The following is a 26,325-nucleotide window of genomic DNA, read 5'->3' as shown; positions in this document are numbered from 1 at the left end:
TGGCATTTCGCATGATATACTCTGCATATAAATTAAATAATCAGGGTGACAGTATACAGTCCTGACATCCTCCTTTCCTGATTTAGAACCAGTCTGTTGTTCCATGTCCAGTTCTAACTGTTGCTTCTTGACCTGCATACAGATTTCTCAGGAGGCAGGTCAGCTGATCTGGTATTCCCATCTCTTGAAGAATTTTCCACAGTTTGTTGTACCCCACATAAAGACTTTGGCATAGTCAGTGAAGCAGAAGTAGATGTTTTTCTGGTGTTGGCAATTTGATCTCTGGTTCGTCTGCCTTTTCTAAATCCAGCTTGAACATCTGGAAGTTCACAGTTCACATACTGTTTAAGCCTGGCTTGGAGGATTTTGAACATTACTTTGCTAGCGTGTGAGATAAGTGCAACTGTGTGGTAGTTTGAGCATTCTTTGGCATTGCCTTTCTTTGAGGTTGGGGTGAAAACTGATCTTTTCCAGTCCTGTGGCCACTGCTGAGTTTTCCAAATTTGCTGGCGTATTGAGTGCAGCACTTTCACAGCATCATCTTTCAGGATTTGAAATAGCTCAACTGGAATTCCATCACCTCCTCTAGCTTTGTTTGTAGTGATGCTTCCTAAGGCCCAGTTGACTTCACACTCTAGGATGTCTGGCTCTAGGTCAGTGATCACACCATGGTGGTTATCTGGGTCATGAAGCTCTTTTTTGTACAGTTCTCCTGTGTATTCTTGCCAGCTTGTCTCAATATCTTCTGCTTCTGTTAGGTCCATATCATTTCTGTCCTTTATTGTACCCATCTTTGCATGAAATATTCCCTTGGTATCTCTAATTTTCTTGAAGCGATCTCTAGACTTTCCCAATCTTTTGTTTTCCTCTATTTCTTCACTGAGGAAGGCTTTCTTATCTCTCCTTGCTATTCTTTGGAACTCTGCATTCAGATGCTTATATCTTTCCTTTTCTCCTTTGCCTTTAGCTTCTCTTCCTTTCTCAGCTATTTGTAAGGCCTCCTCAGACAACCATTTTGCATTTTTGCATTTTTTTTTTCCTTGGGGATGGTCTTGATCTCTGCCTCCTGTAAAATGTCATGAACCTTCATCCATAGTTCTTCAGGCACTGTGTCTGTCAGATCTAATCTCTTGAATCTACTTCTCACTTCCACTGTATAATCGTAAGGGATTTGATTTAGGTCATACCTGAATGGTCTAGAGGTTTTCCCTACTTTCTTCAATTTCAGTCTGAATTTGGCAATAAGAAGTTCATGATCTGAGCCACAGTCAGCTCCTGGTCTTGTTTTTGCTGACTGTATAGAGCTTCTTCATCTTTGGCTGCAAAGAATATAATCAATTTGATTTTGGTATTTACCATCTGGTGATGTTCATGTGTAGAGTCTTCTCTTGTGTTGTTGGAAGAGGGTGTTTGCTATGACCAGTTTGTTCTCTTGGCAAAACTATATTAGCCTTGACCTGCTTCGTTTTGTACTCCATGGCCAAATTTGCCTGTTACTCCAAGTATCTCTTGACTTCCTACTTTTGCATTCCCATCCCCTATAATGAAAAGGACATCTTTTTTTTGGGGGGGGTGTTAGTTCTAGAAGATATTGTAGGACTTCACAGAACTGTTCAACTTCATCTTCTTCAGCATTACTGGTTGGGACATAGACCTGGATTACTGTGATATTGAATGGTTTGACTTGGAAGCTAACAGAGATCATTCTGTTGTTGTTGAGATTGCTTCCAAGTACTACATTTAGGACTCTTTTGTTGACTATGATGGCTACTCCATTTCCTCTAAGGGATTCTTGCCCACAGTGGTAGATTTAATGGTCATCTGAGTTAAATTCACCCATTCCAGTCCATTTTAGTTCACTGGTTTTCTAAAATGTTGATGTTCACTCTTGTCATCTTCTGTTTGACCACTTCCAGTTTTCCTTGTTCATGGACCTAACATTCCAGGTTCCTATGCAATATTGTTCTTTACAGCATACGACTTTATTTCCATCACCAGTGACATCCACAACTGGGTGTTGTTTTTGCTTTGGCTCCGTCTCTTCATTCTTTCTGGAGTTATTTCTCCACTGATCTCCAGTAACATATTGGGAACCTACCCACCTGGGGAGTTCATCTTTCAGTGTCCTTTTTGCCTCTTCATACTGCTCATGGGGTTCTCAAGGCAAGAATACTAAGTGGTTTGCCATTCCCTTCTCCAGTGGACCATGTTTTGTCAAAACTCTCCGCCATGATCCGTCCATCTTGGGTGACCCTACACGGCATGGCTCTTAGTTTCATTGAGTTAGACAAGGCTGTGGTCCATGTGATCAATTTGGTTAGTTTTCTGTGATTGTGGTTTTCATTCTGTCTGTCCTCTCTTGGATAAGGATAAGAAGCTTCCTGATGGGAGAGACTGACTGAGCGGGAAACTGGGTCTTGTTCTGATGGAAGGGGCCTTGCTCAGTGAATCTTTAATCCAATTTTCTGTTGATGGGTGTGGCTGTGTTCCCTCCCTGTTGTTTGACTTGAGGCCAAACTATGGCAGGGGTAAGGAAGATAACGGGGACCTCCTTCAAAAGGTCCTGTGCATGCACTGTTGCACTCAGTACCCCCGACCCTGCAGCAGGACGCTATGCAGCAGTATACCAGGACACTAGCTCATTAGTTTTACTGTCTGCATTCATTTGCTAGGGCTGTAGTAACAAGCACTGCAAGCTGGGTGACTTCAGCAGTAGACATTCCAGGTGTTTGGATTTTTATGAGGACTGAGGAAGCAGAATGTTCCATGCTTCCTTGACTTGTAGATATAGAGGAGACCTGTGTGTGTCTATGTCCCTTTTTATAAGATAAAATCTTACTGGATTAGAGTCCACCGCATGACCTCATTTTACCTTGATAACTTCTGAAAAAATGCTGTGTTTAAGTAAGGTCACATTCTGACCTTACAGGGGTTATGAAAGTGAAGCCACTCAGTCATGTCAGACTCTTTGGGACCCCATGGACTGTAGCCTACCAAGCTCCTTGGTCCATGGCATTTTCCAGGCAAGAGTACTGAAGTGGGTTGCCATTTCCCTATCTAGGGGATCTTCCTGACCCAGGGATTGAACCCAGGTCTCCTGGGTCTCCTGCATTGCAGGCCAATGCTTTGTTGTCTGAGCCATCAGGGAAGCTAGGGGTTATGAAAGGACACAGTTTAGTTCACACACTATCCATTGGTTTATCCAAGAACTAGATGTGAAATAACCATCAAGGACAAAGTCCTGTGAGATACAAAAATTTAGAAGATACAGTTCCTGCCCTGTGGGTCCATAGGGCCTTCTGTGGGCCATGGCACTTATGGTATTGTGTATGCGTGTGTGTGTGTGTGTGTGTGTGTATGTGCTAAGTTGCTTCAGCCGTGTCCTACTGTTTGCAAGTCTATGGAATACAGCCCTCCACACTTCTCTGCCTTGGGATTCTCTAGGCATGAATACTGGAGTGGACTGCCATGCTCTCCTCCAGTGGATATTCCCAAGCCAGAGATCAAACCTATATCTCTGATGTCTCCTACACTGACAGGCAGATTCCTCACCACTGAGTCACCAGGGAAGCCCCACTATGGGTATTGTGCTGGATCCCAAATGCCCATGTTCTAATCCTGGAACCTGTGAATATGCTACCTTACAAGACAATGAGGCCTTTGCATTTGGAGTTGAGTTAAGAAACTTGCATGGGGAGATTACCTAGGTGAGCCCAATGTAATCACACAGCAAAGTAGGAGAGAGGAAGAGAATGGGAGAAGAAGAGAGAGGGAAGAGATTGAAGAGGGGGCCACAAGCCAAGGACTGTGGGCAAAGACAAGGAAGCAATTCTCCTCCACATCTTAGGAAGGAGCATAGCTCTGCCCACTCATGTGATCTTCTAACCTCTAGAACTGTAAGATAATAAATCTGTGTTATTTAAAGCCACTAAATATGTGATGGGCTTCCCTGGTGGCACCAGTGGTAAAGAACCCATTTCCCAGTACAGGAGACATAAGAGACACAGGTTTGATCCTGGGTCAGGAAGATCCCCTGGAGAAGGGCATGGCAACCCATTCCAGGAATTCCAGAGAATTCCTGTGGACAGAAGAGCCTGACAGGCTACAGTCCATAAGGTCACAAAGAGTTGAACACGACTGAGTGACTCAGCACGCATACACATAGGTGGTGAATTGTTACAACAGCAGATAGAAAACTAATTCAGGTACCAAGCTGGTAGGCTTGCAGCCAGAGCTGTACTTGGGTTTAACAAAGTTGCATGGAGTAATGAATGATAAAACCCACTACCTGGAAGGAGGATGGAAAAAGCCTAATCCTTGACCTAGAGTTGCTCACTAACAATTTTTAAGTCCCCACCCTCACCTAGGTTCCACTCAATCCAGATCCTATACCAGCTTGTTCCATAGGGAGTTGGCAGGTTACAGATAGAATGAAGTGAAGTGAAGTGAAGTCACCCAGTCATGTCCAAATCTTTGTGACTCCATGGACTGTAGCCCACCAGGCTCCTCCGTCGGTCTATGGGATTTTCCAGACAAGAGTACTGGAGTTGGTTGCCATTTCCTTCTCCATAGAATCTCCACAGATAGAATGGAGACATTGAAACCAGGAAGGTAGACATTCAGCAGTGATTCCTGCATCGCAAGAGGGAAAGGAATACCAAGTACCTGGGTACCAAGCTATGAACCAGGAATCTCGAGATTTTAAATTAATCCTTCCATCTGTTTTGAAGCCCAGCCCAGAGCTCCCCAGTAGGTCTGCCTGTCTGTCTATCTCTCTCTCTCTCTCTCTCTCCACACACACTCACTGAGGAGGTCTGGTGATTGACTTGACTGTGTCTTGGGGAACCCTGTTGTAACTAAGCTGTGGCTCCAGCTGGGAGGATGAAGGGGTGGATGGGAAGGGCAGGTGGGCAGTCAGGCACAGCAGGTGGAGGTGCAGGAGGGCTGGGGTACCAGCATAGGCACAGTTGGTGCAGGTCCCCCGAGACCCCGTGTGGAAGTCACGTGCAGCTCCAGGAACTGGAGCCAGGCAAGGCACCAGGCAAGGCAGCCAGGCCAAGCACTGGCCAGTGGGGATGGAGTGGGTCGCAGGGAACCTCTGCAGCCAAATGCCAGCTGCAGTGACTTCCTGGGTGCCGGCCTGTGGCAAAGCAGTGATCCTGCTGATGGCTTTGAGTGTCTGTAAGTGACAATTTTTAACTCCACCAATGGCCTGCAGCCAAGGTCTCCATGGTCTGGTGGAAAGAGCCTTGTCTCTGGGCAGGACTGACTAAGAAGCAAATCTCAATTCCACTCCATATGATCCATGGATTTCCGTGTAGGTTACAGGCCTCTTCAGCCTCAGTTTCCTTATCTTAAAAATGTGGATAGCCTTGTAATATTTGGAGCAGAACTGAGGCAAGGACCAGTGGAATTGATGAATGTGAAAGGATCAGATGTACCTGATTCTCCGTGGGGTTCAGAAAGGTGAATGCTGCCTCTCACTACCTCCTTTCTATGGGCTGTGGAGGGGGATGGCTGGATTCCTTTCTTGGACAGTGATGCTGAGATGCAGCCGGGGCAGGAGAAGGTGGTGCTGAAAGCAAAGACCCTGTGCTGTGTATTGGCCGCCCCCAGCGAGCATCTCAGAGACGAATGGGAGAGGGGGATTGTGGGCACACTTTGACCGCTTGCATTTGAATCCGAATTAACTGGCTCTCATGCTCTTATGGGCTTCCCAGGTGGTGCGAGAGGTAAAGAACCCAACTGCCAGTGCAGGAGGCGTAAGAGACGTGGGTTCGATCCCTGGGTCAGAAAGGTCCCCTGGAGGAGGGCATGGCAATCCACTCCAGTATTCTTGCCTGGGAAATCCCATGGACAGTGGAGCCTGGTGGGCTACAGTCCATAGGGTTGCAAAGAGTCGGACACGACTGAAGTGACTCTGCATGCATGCACACATGCTCTTACAGCCAAAGCTCTGGGATCCACTGACAACCAACCCCACGGTCTGAGAATAGGACCAGATCTGTGCTGAAGAAGGCATAGAAGTGTCTTAGCAGCTCAACTCCCCATTGACAGGGGTGTTAACCTATGGCACGTTCCCATGGTGGCCTCACTTATAAGAGAAAGAGGCTGAGACAGATGGGTCAGATCAGATCAGATGAGATCAGTCGCTCAGTCGTGTCCGACTCTTTGAGACCCCATGAATCGCAGCATGCCAGGCCTCCCTGTCCATCACCAACTCCCGGAGTTCACTCAGACTCACATCCATCGAGTCAATGATGCCATCCAGCCATCTCATCCTCTGTCGTCCCCTTCTCCTCCTGCCCCCAATCCCTCCCAGCATCAGAGTCTTTTCCAATGAGTCAACTCTTCGCATGAGGTGGCCAAAGTATTGGAGTTTCAGCTTTAGCATCATTCCTTCCAAAGAAATCCCAGGGCTGATCTCCTTCAGAATGGACTGGTTGGATCTCCTTGCAGTCCAAGGGACTCTCAAGAGTCTTCTCCAACACTACAGTTCAAAAGCATCAATTCTTCAGCGCTCAGCCTTCTTCACAGTCCAACTCTCACATCCATACATGACCTCAGGAAAAACCATAGCCTTGACTAGACGAACCTTTATTGGCAAAGTAATGTCTCTGCTTTTGAATATGCTGTCTAGCTTGGTCATAACTTTCCTTCCAAGGAGTAAGCGTCTTTTAATTTCATGGCTGCAATCACCATCTGCAGTGATTTTGGAGCCCCAAAAAATAAAGTCTGACACTGTTTCCCCATCTATTTCCCATGAAGTGATGGGACCGGATGCCATGATCTTCAATTTCTGAATGTTGAGTTTTAAGCCAACTTTTTCATTCTCCACTTTCACTTTCATCAAGAGGCTTTTGAGTTCCTCTTCACTTTCTGGATAAGGGTGGTGTCATCTGCATATCTGAGCTTATTGATATCTCTCCCGCATGTACTATCATTATCATGGTTATTTATCAGTGATTGAAAGGGCATGGAGGAGACACACACTTTAAATGTTGGCCAGTTGATTCTTTTCTTCAGGTGTCAAAAAGACATAAACCAATCCATAGAGACTCCTGAGTACCATGAGAAACCCAGAGTAGTGTTGGCCACAAGGCTGCCATGATGTTGGAAGAATCAGGGGATGGTGAGGGGTCTTGATTGATGGGGTTTTGGGAAGTGGTGGGAGGTGAGATGGGACACACAGGATTGAATTAGAATAAGAGACAGTTTGAAAGGCTCTGAGGAGTGTGGAATTGAGCCTGGGCAATTAATTCTCATTCCAGGAAGACTCAACATCCAGGAGATGGGACGGGGCACAGGCAGAGACCTGGGCTTGGAGAAGCTGCTGTGATTTCTCCTGCCTCCCCTACTCTCTTCACCTTTCTCTGCCCCTTCTCTCTTGCACATGATTCTGTTCCCCATCCCACACCTCATACCCCACACGCTTTCAGGCAAGGGAACAGCACAAGTGCATAAGAGTTCTTGGTTTAAGGGTAACTTAGTAACTAGACCAAGTGTTTGGTGGGTGCAGGCCAGATGAAGAGCTGCAGATCAGATGTCTGCATTCACATCACCCACTAGGGTAGGACAGAGTCTTAACCTCTGAAAAAGCCCATTTCTCCTGAATTTCTTCCAGGTGTGTCTTGGTTGGAAGAGAGACAAGACCACTTGTGATACAAAGGTTGTTTTAGGAGCTGAGTTAGCACTTCTTTCCCAAGGTAACCAAGGTGGCTTTCCTAGTTCTCAACCAGGCAAGCAGCTGATTGCAAAGCCAGTTGTTATTGTTCAGTCGCTCATTCGTGTCCCATGAACTGCAGCACTCTAGGCTTCCCTGTCCTTCATCAGCTCCTAGAATTTGCTCAAACTCATGTCCATTGATTCAGTGATGCCATCCAATCATCTCGTCTTCTGTTGTTTCTTCTCCTTCTGTGACCTTTAACCAACGTTTCTGTGCCTTAGTTTTCTTGTGTATAAAATGGGGATAAAAATGCCTCCTTTTTAGAGATATGGGTGGTAAGCAGTGAGTTAAAATAGGAAAGTGTGTGTTGAGTGCAAGACTTAGCACATTTCAGCTGCTAAATACATGCTATCTGTTTTAATTAACATCTTGGTTTGTTCTTGAACTCACCTATCTGCTAATGTCTATATGGTCTGTGTGAGTGTGTGTGTGGGTTGAGGGGGGGTCACCTCCACACCACATCTAGGACACAGGGGACCCTGTGGGACCCCAGCCCTCCTCTGCCACATCCTCTCTTCCCACCATGTCCATCCTCTCCTCTGTGGTCTCTCAGGGGAGTCTTTCCTGTAACCTGTACAGTGGTGGTTCAGTCACTCAGTCATGTCCAGCTCTTCTGAACCCATGGACTGTGACCTGCCAGGCCCCTCTGTCCAAGGGATTGTCCAGGCAAGAATATTGGAGTGGGTTGCCACTTCTTTCTCCTGGGGATCTTCCTGACCCAGGAATCGAACCTGGGTCTTCTGCATGGCAGGGGTACTTTTTACTGACAGCTCTGTCTTTTCCAATCAGCACCCCACCACACCGCACCTCAGGAACCTAGGCAGCAGCTCCCCTCAGGCTTATCCCCAGCAAGTCTCCCTGTGGAGTCCTGCCTGCTGTGTCATCCTGGCCTCTCTTCCACGTGGCAGGAACTCTGAGGTCATGTCCTTACTGTCCCCAACACCATGTCATATGACTACACTCCATTCTCACGTCTCCAAACTCCTTTGTCCTTCATACTGGACAAGGATTTGGGGAATTTAGAAAATCCTTTTCCCTCTCAATCGCTCCCCCATAAAGCCACAGACTCAAGAAACCAAGTCAGAAACTCAAAGCTGAGCCGTGACCCCTCATTCTCGAAGAATCTGGGTTCACTGATGCATCTGCTCAGATGCCATCTTCTCAGTGTGGAAAGAAGCCACAGGACCATTAGGAAATGGAGAATCCTGCTTTTGTAGCAGGCCCTGTGGGCACCAGCCCAGGACCCCTCAGTCTTGAGCATCCTCGCAGCCAGCAGGGGCCAGATTTTGCCTGAGATTCTCTCTGATCAACTGTAGAGCCTGGGGACTAACTCCTGGCAGCAGCCCCCTGCCGATGATTGCCAGGGGTTGGTGATGAGTACCTGGACCTCTCAAGTGGACTGATGTGCTGTGGTTCTATGCTGACTCTCAGGATGCCCCAAAGATTAAGCTGTGGTTGCTTGTAGTGGTGACTGGCTTGATAACTCAGTCTTTCCTGGCCATCTTCCCTTTCCTGTCTCACTTGCTCCATTTCCTGCCTTTATTTCCACTTCCCAAATAAACTACTTTCCTTGCATCCCTGTCTTGGGGTCTTCTAGGGCAATCCAGAGGGAGTACCGCTCCCATTGCCAGTGTTTCAGGAAATGCTTGTTGACATAGTGGAGGGTGGCTTGGAGACGTGACAGGGAAGAGGCTCTGGTGGTCCTGGTGGAGGGCCCTGCTTGGGCAGGGGGTGGTGATGCAATCAGGAGAACGGGAAGTGGCAAGGTCAGCAGAAGGACAGAGCGTCAGTCTCAGGTGTCTGAGAAGACACTGCTGCTTCCACCTGGGCAGAGCACAGGAGGAGCTGGTCTGATGAGGAGAAAGATTTGGCCACTCTTCCTTCCAATCTCTGTTGCTGCCATGGTTGCAGACTCACTGCCCACAGGAATAGGAAGAAATGTCAAACACTCAGATAACCTCTTTCACTTTGCAGATGGAAATTTGAAGTGCAGGGAGTCTCAGTAGCAAACTCAAGGTCACAAAGCTCACAGGTGTAGAACCGTGAGTGCGAAGGTTGGCCAGCCCGACTCTGCTGCAAGGGCAGTGTAGATTGTTGTCTGTCTTAATTCACTCTACAAAGCATCATTTAATTTTTTTTTTACTTTTTGGCTCTTCAGCTGTCTTCTGTATACATATTAGGTGGGTATCCCCATTACGGCTGATCTATAGCCTTATTTCTATAGTAGAAAAGGGATTTAAATAGGGCATTTGAGATGACTGTACTCATCTTAAGGTTATTTAAAAACAATTATTACCCATAGTTGGAAGTGTTACCTCAGGCTGTGAATAGTAATGTGCACCTCACAATCCAATTAGTTATAAATGGATTAGTTTATTTCCTGACCAATTTTTTTGCCTTAAATTCAGGGTAACATAGGACAGAGGGGCCTGACAGGCTATAGTCCATGGGGTCACAAGAGTTGTGTCCATGGACACGGCCGAAGGACTCAACAACAACATACGATAGGTCTAAAGAGTGTCAGTTGTATCCGTTTGTACTTCATATAAATGTGTTGCCTCATCTTTAAGTAGATTTATTCATCTTCTTCCCTCATTGGGCTTCCTGGATGGTGCTAGTAGTAAAGATACCGCCTGCCAATGCAGGAGACATTAGGGACACAGGTTCGACCCCTGGGTCGGGGAGATCCTCTGGAGTGGGGCACGGCAGTCCACTCCAGTATTCTTGCCTGGAGAATCCCATGAACAGAGGAGCCTGGTGGGCTATAGTCCATAGGGGTTGCACAGAGTCAGTCTCGACTGAAGCAATTTATCATACCCACACTTCCCTCATTAAATGTCACTTCATTTATTTTTGCTTGCCTTCTTCATTTACTTACTCACCATCTATCATATCTATCATTTATCAATCATATATAATTTATGTACCAAACTATCATTTCTATCTGTCACCTAATTTGTTTATTTCCTTGAACTTATTCACAGGGCTTCACTTGAACATTTGTGTCCTTATCCAGTGTTATAGGGCTTCAGGGTAGCTCAAACAGTAAAGAATCTGCCTGCAATGTGTGAGCCCTGGGTTCCATCCCTGGGTCAGGAAGACCCCTGGAGAAGGTCATGGCAACCCACCCCAGTATTCTTGCCTGGAGAATCAGATGGACAGAAGAGCCTGGTGGGCTACAGTCCATGGGGTTGCAATGAGTCAGACACCACTGAATGACTAACACGTTCACTTTCTTCCAGTGTTGCCACAATATTTTTAAAATAACAGCATGCTTTCTCATGGTTTAGTGCAGTCGCTCAGTTGTGGCTGATTCTTTGCGACCCCATGGACTGCAGCATGCCAGGCTTCCCTATCCATGACCAACTCCCAGAGCTTACTCAAACTCATGTCCATCGAGTCAGTGATGCCATACAACCATTTCATCCTCTGTCGTCCACTTCTCCTTTTGCCTTCAATCTTTGCCAGCACCAGGGTCTTTTCAAATGAGTCAGTTCTTCACATCAGATGACCAAAGTATTGGAGTTTCAGCTTAAGCATCAGTCCTTCCAATGAGAATTCAGGACTGACATCCTTTAGGATGGACTGGATGGATCTCCTTGCAGTCCAAGGGACTCTCAAGAGTCTTTTCCAACACCACAGTTCAAAAGCATCAATACTTTGGCTTTCAGCTTTCTTTGTAGTCCAACTCTCATATCCATACACGACTACTGGCAAAACCATAGCTTTGACTAGATGAAACTTTGTCAGCAATGTCTCTGCTTTTTAATATGCTATCTAGGTTTGTCATAGCTTTCCTTCCAAGGAGCAAGCATCTTTTAATTTCATGGCTTCAGTTACCATCTGCAGTGATTTTAGAGCCCACAAAAATAAAGTCTGTCACTGTTTCCATTGTTTCTCCATGTGTTTGCTATGAAGTGATGGGACCGGATGCCATGATCTTAGTTTTCTGAATGTTGAGTTTTAAGCCAACTTTTTCACTCTCCTCTTTCACGTTCATCAAGAGTCTCTTTAGTTCTTTGCTTTCTGTCATAAGGGTGGTGTCATCTGAGGTTATTGATATTTCTCCTGACAATCTTGATTCCAGCTTGTGCTTCATCCAGCCTAGCATTCCGCATGATGTATCCTGCATGGAAGTTAAATAAGCAGGGTGACACTATGCAGCCTTGACGTACTCTTTTCCTGATTTGGAACCAGTCGGTTGTTACGTGTCCAGTTCTAACTGTTGCTTCTTGACATACAGATTTCTCAGGAGGCAGGTCAGGTGGTCTGGTATTCCCATATCTTCAAGTATTTTCTACAGTTTGTTGTGATCCACATAAAGACTTTGGTGCAGTCAATGAAGCAGAAGTAGATGTTTTTCTGTAACTCTATTGCTTTTTTGATGATCCAGCAGATGTTGACAATTTGATCTGTGGTTCCTCTGCGTTTTCTAAATCCAGCTTGAACATCTGGAAGTTCATGATTCACGTACTGTTTAAGCCTGGCTTGGAGAATTTTGAGCATTACTTTGCTAGCATGTGAGATGAGTGCAACTGTGTGGTAGTTTGAGCATTCTTTGGCATTGCCTTTCTTTGAGGTTGGGGTGAAAACTGATGTTTTCCAGTCCTGTGGCCACTGCTGAGTTTTCCAAATTTGCTGGCGTATTGAGTGCAACACTTTCACAGCATCATCTTTCAGGATTTTAAATAGCTCAACTGGAATTCCACCACCTCCACTAGCTTTGTTTGTAGTGATGCTTCCTAAGGCCCACTTGACTTCACATTCCAGGATGTCTGGCTCTAGGTGAGTGATCACACCATGGTCATTATCTGGCTCATGAAGCTCTTTTTTGTACAGTTCTTCTGTGTTTCCTGCCAGCTCTTAATATCTTCTGCTTCTGTTAGGTCTGTACCATTTCTGTCCTTTATTGAGCCCATCTTTGCATGAAATGTTCCCTTGGTATCTCTCATTTTCTTGACGAGATCTCTAGTCTTTCCCAATCTATTGTTTTCCTCTGTTTCTTCTCACTGACCACTGAGGAAGGCTTTCTTATCTCTCCTTGCTCTGCCTTGGAACTCTAATGTCAAACTCTGCTTTCTCACCTAGTGTCTCAAATGTTTTTGGTTTTCATGCCAAGCTGTTAGATGTCAGTGGAGCCACAGGTAATTTTCCCAGGGAAGAACACTTAGTAGAATCTCTGCCTCACGTGCAGTTTTCAACTGTGGAAGGCTGTGAGAACCCTCGTGTGTGAATGTATGTGTGTGGGGGGGCGGGTGGCTGCTCTCAGGTAGGAAGGAGAGCTGAGCTGGCAGTTTAGAGCAGGAGTGGGTGCAGCAGGGAGGAAGCATCCTCTCTTGAGAAAGTCTTGGGGAATCCAGTCTCCTTTATTGATATAAATCCTAACGTAAAGTCAAAGTGAAAGTGTTAGTTGCTCAATCATGTCCAGTTCTTTGAGCTCTTATGGGAGTCTCTAGGCAGGAATACTGTAGTGGGTGGCCATTGCCTTCTCCAGGGGATCTTCCCCCACCCAGGGATCGAACCTGGTCTCCTGCATTGCAGGCAGATTCTTTACCATGTAAGCCACCGGGGAAGCTCTGAAGTGATGTATGCACGTGCATTTGCTAAGTTGCTTCAGTTGTGTCCAAGTATTTGTGACCCTATGGACTGCAGCCTGCCAGGCTCCTCTGTCCATTGGATTCTCCAGCCCAAAATACTGGAGTAGACTGCCGTTTCCTTCTCCAGATAAGCCCTCGTACCTTAAGTAAAACTTTGTGGTTTGTGTAATATGTCTGTAGTTTTTTTTTTTTTCCTCCATTACCATGTACACAGTGCTGTCAGGGGATACAAAATCAGAAATAACCTTTATGTTCTTATTGCCTTGATTTTTCCTAGAAGTCAGTCTCTTGCGGTAAGTTTTGCCATCCAGCTGGGCTATGGAACAAGAATAAGTAGATTGATTTTGCTGCACAGTGAGTTTGTAATATGGCCAAGTCAGCAGAAGAGAGCATTGTATCCACGACGGGACTGTATTTGTAATCACATATTATGAATATTGGATCCCAAAGAGGCAATGTGGTCTGGTGTGCTCTAAATGGTTTTTCTTGCTTTTTTTTGTTGTTTTTTGTTTTAAACATTTGGTACACTAACAAAATAAAAGCACATAGGGAACACTTGCCAAAGTTAAGAAGCTGAAGAGTGTCCTTGAAAATTCCCCCACGTGCCCCTTCCAGTCACATGCCCTCCCCGAGAGGGAGCCTCACTCTTGAATTTGATATTAGTTAATCCTTGATTTTCTTTGTAGTTATGCCAACCTATGTTTGTAGCCCTAAGTAATATCGTGCTAAGATGTGCATGCTCTTGAACTTTGTGTAATTAGAATCACAGAGGAGGTGTTCTTCTGGGACTGGCTTTGTTCTCAACATTATTGCTTTGAGATTTATCCATGATGATGAGTGTACTTTGTTCATCCATTCAACAAATAATCGCTTGTGCAGCTGCTGTGCACAGTGATTCTAGGTCTGGAGATAGAGGGCAAGCAAAACAGACGAGTCCATGTCCCAAGGTAGCTTCTTTCTGGTGCGTGAAGGGATGAGGGCAGTAAACAAGAAAAATGGAATGTGTAGCCTATTAGATTATAGTTGGTATAGGGGGAAACTAAACAAATGAAGAATAATTTTATAGGGGACACAGAGTTTCAGATGAAGGGCTGAGAAGGGGATATTTGCGTGGAAACCCTTACCCCAGGGATGGTACGGAAGAAGGTCAAGGTGTTGCTGGTGAACATGAGATTCTTTCTTTGTGGGAAAGAATTTGGAGATGAAACAGAGATGTTAAGAAAGTAAAGTGACACATTTGAGTCCGTTCTAAAGAGGTGGATGAACAGAGTGAAGTAAGTCAGAAAGAGAAAAATAAATATTGTGTATTAAACATATATGGAATCTAGAAAGATGTTACTGATAAACCTATTTGCAAGGCAGCAGCAGAGAGACAGACATAGAGAGCGGACTTGTGGACATGGGGGGCAGGTAGGGGAGGGAAGGAGAGAGAAGCGTGAAAACTACACACTACCATATGTAAAATAGATAGCCACTAGGAATTTGCTGCTTGAATCGGGGAGCTTAGGACTTTCCAGGTGGCGCTAGTGATAAACAAACTGCCTGACAATGCAGGAGATGTAAGAGATTCAGGTTTGATCCCTGGGTTGGAAAGATCCCCTGGAGGAGGACATGCAACCCACTCCAGTATTCTTGCCTGGAGAATCCCATGGACAGAGGAGCCTGGTGGGCTGCAGTCTGTAGGGTCACAGAGTCAGACATGACTGAAGCAACTTAGCACTCAGAGTTGCAGGGAGCTCAACCTGATGCTCTGTGACAACTTGAGGGGTGGGATGGAGTGGGGGGGTGGAAGGTAAGAAGGAGATTCAGGAGGGAGGGGACATAGTATACCTATGGCTGATTCATATTGATGTATGGCAGAAACCAACTCAACATTGTAAAGCAATTATCCTTCAATTTAAAAAAAAATTAAAAATACATTTATACACATTAAAATAAAGTGAGAGTTTACTTAAGTAGAGATACACTCTCAGAAGGAGAGCAGGCAGATAGGTTGCTTTAAAGAAGAAGTGTCATGGGTCAGTGCTTAATGAATGCTTCTTATCTGTTAGGCTAATCTTATTGCAGTGAGGGAACAGTGTGGAGAAGGTTACATGTGGACTCAGGAGATTCCTGCCTCGCCCCACCTTTCTTTGTCTGTTACTTGGACCCTTATCACCCAAAATGTGTAGTTTCTGGTCAGTCTGGAGGCTCCTGCTTTCCTCTCTCTGTCTGTGGACCCCCAGTGTCTACAACATGCATGATTTCCTGCCACCTGGCCCCTCCCCCCATCTCTCTGCTTAGACCTAGCTGCCTGCCTGCTGTAACAATGGGGACATCCATGCAACAGCTGGCTTCATGCTGGATCTGGTACTTTAACCTTTGCTTCTCACTGCTTGGTTCACTAAAAGCATACTCTCTTTACGTAATGGCTTGCCTCGGGGAGCCCTGCCTCTCTGTCTGAATATTAAACCAAAGTGCCTTTGTCCAGGGCCTGGCCCTGTCCACCTGTGGAGGGCGGGAAGGAAGAATTGAAAAATCCCCTCTGAGGCTTGCCATTCTAGGAGATATTTGCAAGATTAATGGCCTTTTTACTGTATTTCCTTACCCACCACCCCCACCTTGTGCTCAGTCACCTTTGACTGTGACCCTATTCACTGTAGCCCACCAGGCTTCTCTGTCCCTGAAATTTTCCAGGCAGGAGTACTGGAGTGAGTTGCCATTTCCTACTCCAGGGGATCTTCTGGATGCAGGGAGTTTCTTGCATCTCCTGCCTTGGCAGGTGAATTCTTTACCACTGTGTCACCTGGGAAGTCCCACCTCCCCCCATCTCTGTTCTATAAAACAAACGTGTCCAGATCCCCTTAAGATGGTTATTTTGAGACATTAGTCTGCCATCTTCTCCATCAGCTGGCGTTCTGAATATAGTCATATTCCTTGTCTCAACCCCTGTTCTCGGATTTAATGACCTGTCCTGCGGTAAGCAGAGTGAGCTTGGACTTGGTAATAGAACTTCCTAGTCGGAGAAGGCAATGGCACCCCACTCCAGTACTCTTGCCTGGAAAATCCCATGGACGGAGGAGGCTGGTGGGCTGCAGTCCATGGGGTCCTGAAGAGTCAGACACGACTGAGCGACCTCACTTTCACTTTTCACTTTCCTGCATTGGAGAAGGAGATGGCAACCCACTCCAGTGTTCTTGCCTGGAGAATCCCAGGGATGGGGGAGCCTGGTGGGCTGCCGTCTCTGGGGTCACACAGAGTCGGACACGACTGAAGAGACTTAGCAGCGGCAGCAGCAGGCAGAGAAAACAGGAAGCGCCAAAGCCCTGCAGCAGTGTTGCCTCTGATGTGTTTCAAGTACTGCCTAAGGAGGCCACTGTGGAGAGAACAAGTGAGCAAAGCAGGTGCAGGAGGAGATGAGGCTGGAAAGAGAGTGGGAGGTATTGGAGGAAAGTGGCATTCATTCTGTGACCACAGTTGTGACCAGATTTCTCCGTCTGTTGCCTGGTACCCACAGGCCAAGCAGGAGTCATTGCAGTGATGTGCAGGAGGGATGATACAGCTGTGGTTTTGGTTGAACATTAAGGTTTTCTGATGAATTGGATTTGCAGCTTCTGATCAGAGGGAAACCAGGCATAATTGATAGTGTCAAATATTCCTGCTGGGGTGACATGCCACGGTGATGTCTACAAGAGCAGTGGGGACAGAAACTAGCTTAGGACGTGAGAACAGGAGGCTGCAGGGGAAAGTAAAACCAAGGAAGAATTTGAGATGTGAAGGTAAGAGGGGAGTGAGAACCTCCCAGGGCTTAATATGCTGTCAGGAATGAACTAGTAGAGAAAGGGAATTTGATGATTTGGAAAAGGAAAATTTTGATTCTGTGAGATGCCTACTAATGCCTTTATCCCATTCATTATTGGGTCATTTATCTTCTTCCTTTCTCCTTGTAGTTTATTATAGATTCTTTATTCAAATTCTTTGTTAGGAACATGGTTATGGATGCTGTAAATATCTTCCTGTTTGTGCTTTATACTTCACCTTTTTGTTGTTTTTTTGATCATAGATTTAAAAGTTTTAATTAGTGTTTTGTGTTTTTTAAAAATGTGTTCCTACTACACATTTTCTTTTTTTTTCTAGAATAGTTTGTATTGACTTGCATTTTATTAAGTCCTTAATTCATCTGGAATTGATTTCTGTAGGGTGAGAGATAGGGATTGAGTTTCATTTACTTCCATATGGTACCATATAGTGCTGCCATCATTTACTGAATGTTTCCTCTTTTCCCTTCTTCTCTCCTGCACAGAGCAGGTCTCTTCTGGTCCCTCGTTATTCCAGAGACCCACTGGCCCATTCCCATCTCAACACCACACTAGTTTAATGACCGTGGTTTATCTTTAAGTCTTGGTATCAGTTAGAGTGAGTCCTTGCTGTTCTTAGTTCTTCAGAGTTTCGTGTTAATTTCGGAGTAAGATCAAGTTCAGACACAGATGAGCATGAGTATGTGTAAGGTGTCAAATTATTGTTAATTTGTTATTTTTTGTTGGGCTTTCTTTTAAACTATCGATTAGACTTAGGGAATGTTGTCCTCTTTATGGGACTTCCCCAGTGGCTCAGTGATAAAGAATCCACTTGCAGTGCCAGAGACGCAGGAGACGCGGGTTAGATCCCTGGATCAGGAAGATCTCCTGGGGAAGGAAATGGTAACCCGTTCAAGTATTCCTGCTTGGAAAATCCCATGGACAGAGCAGGCCAGCAGGCTACAGTCCGTGGGGCCGCAAAGAGTCAAACACGACTGAAGCGACTTAGCACCTAGCATATCGCCGTCTTTATATCACAAAGACAAACTCTGAGGGATTTTTACTGAAAGTTCCTCAGAGTCAGGACTTCTGAGAGATGCTAAAACATTCTAACTACATAGAAACATGATATCTGAGAAAGTCTCTGTGCGATGAAAAAATTTTACCAATATAATTATTAATTATAAAATAAATTTTATAAAATTTTATTTATAACAAGTGAAATTTATTTATTTGTTATTCTTTAGAATAAGTTTTTGTATCTCAGATTTTACTTTTGATATAAATTGGATTTTTCCCTTATATGAGCAGTCCTCACTGCATTTTTATGGGGGTGGCTCATATTTTGGGGGGATGGGAATGCAACCTTTCCAGCAGGTTAACCTCTCGTATTATGTCAGGGTAGGGAATAAGTAAAAAATAATATAGTTTGTGGAGAAAATTCTCTCATTTTCTGGGACGTGTAAAGACCTTATTTGTTCCAGGTGACAGGTTTCAAGTGGGATAAAAGGCCATTATTTGTGAGAAATGGCAGTTCAAATACAGCGAAGTCACTGCCAGGAGTTGATGATGCAGAAACAATTTCTTTGGGTCATGATGGTACTGAATGGGGAATTATTAATGGCATTTAACCCTGTTCATTGCTGTATGAACAGTGGCTGTGGGACCACCCACCACATTCATGTCTGGGGTGGGCTGCCCTTTGCAGGTCGCTGTAAAAGCAGTCTGCTCTGTGGCTCTTCAGAAGTGCTTGCTTCCGACACTCTGCTTTCAGGCCGTGAAGACCATTAGTTGGTCACTTGCAATGCTCCAATCAGAGCAGAATTTTAAATTTCAAACAAAAACCTTCCTGCAGGGTTGATGATGGTTTAGTCATTGTGTCCGACTCTTTGCAATCCCATGACTGTAGCCTGGCAGGCTCCTTTTTCCATGGCATTCTCCAGGCAAGAATACTGGAGTGGGTTGCCATTTCCTCCTCCAGAGGGTCTTCCTGACCCAGAGATCAAACCCATGGCTCCTGTGTGGCAGGTGGATACTTTACCACTGAGCCCCCAGGGAAACCTTTGGTGATATTAAGTGTTAATTTTTCAGTGGAAGGTGCCTTTTGGAAATTGTAGTTATGAGTCAAACAGGAGTGGGTTCAAACTCTGACCATTACTTAACCTTTGCTAATATTTTATTTTCCTCATATTGAAAACTGAAATTTGGTGGTCCAGCAGTTAGGACTTGGGGCTCTCACTGCCAAGGGCCTGAGTTCAATCCCTGGTCGGGGAACTGAGATCCCACAAGCTGTGTGGAATTGCCAAAAATAGATAAATGAACAAGAAGAAGAAAAGAGATGATGGTGATGATAAGTGATTTTGATGATGAAGACAATGATAACGATGGTGCTGGTGATGATGAGCGCCCCTTTCTCCTGTGACTGCAGTGGGGTCTGGACTGTTTTGGGGGTGCCTTTAACGTCTCTCCCAAACCTTCTGCTCTATTCTTCTGGGTTTTGTTTATTTGGGTATAAGTATATTAGCTCTCGGAGAAGTCAATGGCACCTCACTCCAGTACTCTTGCCTGGAAAATCCCATGGATGGAGGGGCCTGGTGGGCTGCAGTCCATGAGGTCGCTAAGAGTCGGACACGACTGAGTGACTTCACTTTCACTTTTCACTTTCATCCACTGGAGAAGGAAATGGCAACCCACTCCAGTGTTCTTGCCTGAAGAATCCCAGGGATGGGGGAGGCTGGTGGGCTGCCGTCTATGGGGTCGCACAGAGTCGGACACGACTGAAGCGACTTAGCAGCAGTAGCAGCAGCATATTAGCTCTATGGGCTTCCTTGGTGGCTCAGTGGTAAAGCATCCACCTGCCAATTCAGGAGACACAGGAGATGCAGGTTTGATCCCTGGGTCAGGAAGACACCCTGGAGGAGGACATGGCAACCCACTCCAGTATTCTTGCTAAGAAAATCCCATGGGCAGAGGAGCCTGGTGGACTATGGTCCATACGTCTCTAAGAGTCAGATATGACAAGTGACTGAGCATGCACGCATATTAGTTTATGTTGCTGTTGCATCAAATATTAATAACTATAGTCTTTGTGATTTAAATCACCTTTATTCTCATATAGTGTCTGAAATCAGGTTCACTGAGTGAAAAGGAGTGTCAGGAGGGCTGTGTTCCCTCTAGAAGCTGTAGGAGAACATTCATCCTCTTGTCTTTACTTTCCCTAGAGCTGCATTCCTTGGCTCCTAGCTCCTTCCCCAGCCTTTAAAGCCCCCAGGATAGCCTCATTTTTCACTGGTCTCCTTGTTTTCTGTCTCGTATCTTCCTCTGCACCTCTCTGTGAAGACACCTGGATAATTTAGGATAATTTCACCATCTCAAGATCTTTAATGTAATCACGTCTGCAAAGTTCTTGTTGCTACATAAGAAAAGGTTTGCTGGTTCCAGGTCTTAAGACCTTTATATCTTTTGGGACTGTTATTCAGCTTACCACAGTAAGAATGGCTTCCCAGGTGGCGCTAGCGTGAAAGAACCTGCCTGCTGTGCAGGAAACGGAAGAGACTCGGGTTTCATCCCTGGGTCAGGAAGACTCCCTGGAGGAGAGCATAGCAACCCATTTCAGTATTCTTGCCTGGGAAATCCCATGGAGAGAGGTGCCTGGCGAGCTAGAGTCTGTGGGGTCTCACAGAGTTGGACATGACTGAAGTGACTTAGCACACGTGTTCTTACCGTAAGTACTTGCTAAAGTAAGTTCACGATGCAAACACTCTATAATGGCACCAGTTCATTATAAAACCATGCTCAGCAAAATCATTTGACATCATGTCCCTTGTCAATTAAAAAATGTGGTGATTATTCCTAACAGAGTGATAAGAAATCAATTCGCTGGCCCGGATCCTGCTGGGACTTCCTGGGAAGCTGGTGGCAGTGCCAAGAGTAGAGGCTAAAGCTGCTTGGAAATTATTATATAGTCTACATCTTTTGGTGCCAAGATTACCTTGGGCTTTGACCTCAGATGCTGCGTGTGTCTTTACCGGTTGTATATAAAGGTGTGAGGTGTATTCTCAGACAGTAAAGAATCTGCCTGTAATTCAGGAGACGTGGGTTCAATCCCTGGGTTGGGAAGATCCCCTGGAGAAGGGAATGGCTACCCACTCTAGTATTCTTACCTGGAGAATTCCATGGACAGAGGAGCCTGGTGGACTACAGTCCATAGAGTTGCAAAGAGCTGGACACAACTGAGTGGCTAACACTTTCACTGAAGTTATGCCGTGCACAACTTGTGTGGCTGTAAATGGTGGACTCTGTGATGCCAGCTAGACTGTGAACTCTAGAAATGCATGGCCCAGAACTTGGCACAGAACACTTATTCAGGGAAGCAAAGACATGAAAGGTGGATATATTCAACCCAAGAACCACCAAATAACTCCATATCTGTGTTGCCCAAAAGGGTCCTTTCTCAGCATTGGCCACACATCAGAATCACCTGAGAAAGATCTTTAAGAAGAAGGCTCTAAGAGGATTCCCTGGTGGCTCAGTGGATAAGTATCTGCTTGATAATGCAGGGGACATGGACTCGATCCCTGATCTGAGATCCCACATACTATGGAACAACTAAGCCTGTATACCACAACTACTGAGCACCTATTCTAGAGCTCACGCCCCACAAAGAGAAGCCACTGCAAAGAGAAATCTGCCTGCTGCAATGAAGAGTAGCCCCCGCTTGCCACAACCAGAGAAAGCCCAGGTGAGGAACAAAGACCCAGCACAGCCAAAATTAAATTATATATATATATTTAAAAGAAGTCTCTGGGGCTGGAATCTGGCTTTCCTCCCCTGGCATTTTCCACCACGATCTCCTTCCTCACACCCCCTCAATCTGCCTCTCTGTAGTCATCAGCAGCCCTCGCCCTGTGATTGCTCCACAATCCCTAAACTCCAGCTCCCAGCCACTGCGCCTTCTAGGGGACCAGTGTTCCTGTCTGGGGTATGTATGGCTGCAGTAAGGACTGTCTGATTCTCATTCCATTTAGGCTGCCACAGATCAGCTGTTTCACTCTCAGCCTTAAATGTTTCTCCTCTGACTTAGACAATTGCCCTGAAGTGAGAATCAGACCCCTGCTTCAGTTCCCTCTGTGGGTCCAGTCCGACTAACACTCCTGTTCTCCCCCTAGTTCCTTCGTCCTACTGAGTTTTGCGTGGTTCTATATATTCTTTTCATCTGGTCAGGTACTCCTATCCACTCTCAGCTGGTGTTCCGCATGCACTTCTGTGTCTGAAGGTGTATTCCTGATGTATCTGTGGAGAGAGATGTACTCCACGTCCACCTACTCCTCTGCCAGCTTGTTCTCTCTGAGGCTGGACTCTGTTCACAGTATAGTTCAGACTTATTTGGTCTGGGTGGAGCCATGGTATTACTGTTTTAAAGAAGTATCCCAGGTGACTTCTCTGCAGTTAGGTAGCTAATCATTGGTCTAAGCTAAGCTAAGCTAAGTCACTTCAGTCGTGTCCGACTCTGTGTGACCCCATAGACGGCAGCCCACCAGGCTCCCCCATCCCTGGGATTCTCCAGGCAAGAACACTGGAGTGGGTTGCCATTTCCTTCTCCAATGCATGAAAGTGAAAAGTGAAAGTGAAGTCGCTCAGTCGTGTCTGACTCCTAGTGACCCCATGGACTACAGCCTACCAGGCTCCTCCGTCCATGGGATTTTCCAGGCAAGAGTACTGGAGTGGGGTGACATTGCCTTCTCCGAATCATTGGTCTAGCGTAGTGGTTTTCAAACATCAGTATCTATTAAAAATCACCTGGAGGACTCATGGAAACAGGTTTTCTGATTCCACTGGGCTAGGATTGAGGACTGAGACACATATTCTAAGAACCTCCCAGGTCAGACTGATGCTATTACTGTGGGGACCTTACTTTGAGAACCACTGCTCTGGAGGATAGTAGGTAAGTCTGTTTGATGTACGTTAGGACAAATAGTTTGGGCATCATTCTGGAAGTGTGTGTGTGTGTGTGTGTGTGCGTGCGTGCACGCGTGCACGCACATATGTGTGCAGATACAAAAGATATTAAGCACCCATTTATTCTTTCTATCCAACATCCTTTCAAGGTAGGCGTGTTTAACCTTCAGTTTTTAGCTGACAAACTAGAAAAGCGGGGAGGTTGAGTTTTGTTTGAGTCATGGTTTTCAGTATGTCACAAAGTCACAGCCTCCAGGAGATGAGTGACATTTTCAGTATTTTGCGCTCATCTTCATTCTCCATTTCTGATCACGGTGCATGCCCTGACCTTGGTGACCACTCTGAGAGAGTCCTGAGAGCTTATCCTAGGCCCCCTCCCTGCAGGGTACAGGTAGCTGCTTAGTCAAAATGTGTTAAATCCACTGGGATAGAGACACTTCACACTGACTAACATAGATTTGGGAACTGACACTAGATTTGAGATTTGATGAGCTTAGCATAGTTCTCAGCTTCTGATAATTTTGACTTGGACCTTGTAAAACAAAAGAGACTTTTTTTCTTCAGGACCATATGGCTGTCTCAAAGCCTCTGGGCAAAATTACAAAGGGGTCATTCCTTGCTGGCCATCCTTGCTGTTCTTGTGAGCCATCCTCCCATTTCCAGTGTTCCTACCACCCCAAAATCTATGGTCCCCAGTCTCCCTTGCTTGGGTCAAAAACCAGGACTCCATCCAGGTGGATCCTGATATACCTTTCTTCCAACCACTTTATCCAAACTATCTACTCTTGAAACACGCAGCACGTGTGCATGCTCAGTCGTGTCTGACTCTTTGTGACTCCATGGACTGTAGCCCGCCAGGCTCCTTGGTCCATGAGATTTTCCAGGCAAGAACACTGGAGTGGGTTACCATTTCATACTCCAACGGCAGCACTCAGAAGCACATAGCAGCACTCAGCTAATGCAGAAGATTCTATGATTAAAGTGATCTGCACTCAGATGCAAATAATGGAAGAATTTCTGTGTATTCCATGGATGCTCCATGGATGTCTTGAATTTTAAAGAGGAGCTTGTAATGACTCTCACATATAGGACTATATTGCGTTAGGGAACACCCATGGACAGCAAAACCCTGTGGACAGTTTCCTGACCTCCTCACCTGAGCTGCCCTTAGTTTGGTGAGGATTAAATACAGTATTTTGTGTTTTTGACTGCCCATCCTCCCCACTCCCTTTGTAAGGCAGTTGCATTGAGGCATATTATACTTGGGTTGGTGAGGCTTAAAGCTAACTGTGAATATTTGAAACCTTACATCTCAAATCTGGTAGAAGGTAGAAACTCCTTCTGTGTCAGCTCTTTCCTCCTTACAAGGACTTGACAGAGCACCAGTTTAGGTCCTCCAAGTAGTTGCTTTGAAGGGTTGTTGACTACGGGGGTTTCCTCTGCTCACAGGCCAGTGTTCCCACAGTTCTTGGGAAAGAGACTAGTCAGTGCTTGCTCTTGGTGGAAACGTTGGCAGGAGGAAGCCTCACTCGCATCTTTCTTGAGGAACATTTCCACCTGTGACATCAGGCTTGTTGAAAATCACATCTGAAAACTGTAGGGTAAAGTGTAAAAAAGCAACGAAGACTAAACTGCCTGCCAGAGTTAGGTTTGCTTTGCTGGAGAAAGCTGTAATTTACAGATTTTAAGTGACGCGGTGACGTGGGAAATAAAAGCTACATTTTGTCCTCCACGTTTCAGACTGAATCGTGTCCCCCACCCCAAATTCTTACATAGAAGCTCTAGCTCCCAGAATCTCAGAGTGTGACTGGACTTGGAGATGGGGCCTTTAAAGAGATGATTAAGCCGAAACGAGGTCCTTAGTGTATGCCTGCACACGTGCTAAGTCCCTTCAGTTGTGTCTGACTCTTTACGACCCTGTCGGCTTGTAGCCCACCAGGCTCTAATTCAATATGATGGTGTCCTTATACAATGAAGAGTTTAGGGTGCAAGCACTCACAAAAAAAAGACCCTCTGCTGACACAGGGAGGAGGCAGCCACCTACAGTCCGAGGAGAGAGGCTTCAGAAGAAATGATCCCTGGCGACACCTAAACATGTAGGTTATTACAAGGTATTGAATAGAGTTTTCTGTGCTGTATTTCCTTGTTGTTTATTTTATACACAGTAGTGTGTATCTCTGAATCTCAACCTCCTAATTTATCTACCCCCTGACCCCACTATCTCCTTTGCTAACTGTAAGTTTGTTTTCTATGTCTGTGAGGCTATCTCTGTTTTGTAAATAAGTTCATTTGTATCATTTTTTTTTTAGATTCCATATATGAGTGATATTATATGATATTTGTCTTTCTCTGTTTGACGTATTTCACTTAGTATGATACTCTCCAGGTCAATAGATGTTGCTGCCAATGGCATTATTTCATTCTTTCTATGGCTGAGTAGTATTGCTTTGGATACATGTACCACACCTTCTTTAGCCATCCATCTGTGGATTAGGCTGTTTTCACGTCTTGGCTGTTGTGATTAGTGCTGCTGTGAACAGAGGGGTGCGTGCATCTTTGACGATCTGCATCCTGATGAAGATACAAAACTGTGGTGACTGACCATGTGCTACTTGCCCACGCTGTTCTGAGTGCTCCTCCATGCTGGCCACTTAGTGATCATAATAACCCTGTGAAATCAGTTCTGTAATCTTCAAGTTGTAGAAAGAGAGACACTCAGAAGGTCATTACCTTTCCCATAATCATGTTGTTAGAGTGTGGTGGGGCCAAGATGGAAACCTGGGTAGTCTAGCCTAGTTCTAGAGTGTTCTTCACCATCACTGTTTGAGGTCTTGGAGGAGGAATCAGGGTGTGTGTGTGTGTGTGTGTTTGGGTGGCTGAAGATATGAGAAGATGGGTAGAAAGATTCCCAGTTCTTAAAACACAGGGAGGGAAGGAAGGAGGGAGGGAGAAAGATCTAGAAATAAACACTTGCTGGTAAAGGCTATTCATCAATACTATTGGATTCATTGAAACATAGCAATTTTTAGTCAGGTGGCTATATTAGTATCAGAATTGATGGCTCAGCCAGTAAAGAATCCACCTGCAATGCAGGAGATGCAAGAGATATGAGTTCAATCCCTGGGTTGGGAAGATCCCCTGGAGGAGGAAATTACAACCCACTCCAGTATTCTTGCTTGGGAAATTGCATGGACAGAGGAGCCTGCCAGGCCACAGTCCATAGGGTTGCAGAGATTTGGACATGACTGAGCACATTTTCTTTATTATT

At 45.5% G+C, this 26,325-nt stretch overlaps 1 protein-coding gene across 1 annotated transcript in view; it reads left to right on the top strand.

Annotated features, from left to right (window-relative positions):
* Nucleotides 1–26,325, top strand: part of DSCAM (DS cell adhesion molecule) — an 859,941-nt gene that overhangs the window by 109,351 nt on the left and 724,265 nt on the right.

The sequence above is a fragment of the Bos indicus x Bos taurus genome, chromosome 1 (assembly GCF_003369695.1).
Source record: "Bos indicus x Bos taurus breed Angus x Brahman F1 hybrid chromosome 1, Bos_hybrid_MaternalHap_v2.0, whole genome shotgun sequence".
NCBI lineage: Eukaryota > Metazoa > Chordata > Mammalia > Artiodactyla > Bovidae > Bos > Bos indicus x Bos taurus.
The sequence above is the reverse complement of the archived record's forward strand: the minus strand, read 5'-3'. Positions and strand labels throughout refer to the sequence as shown.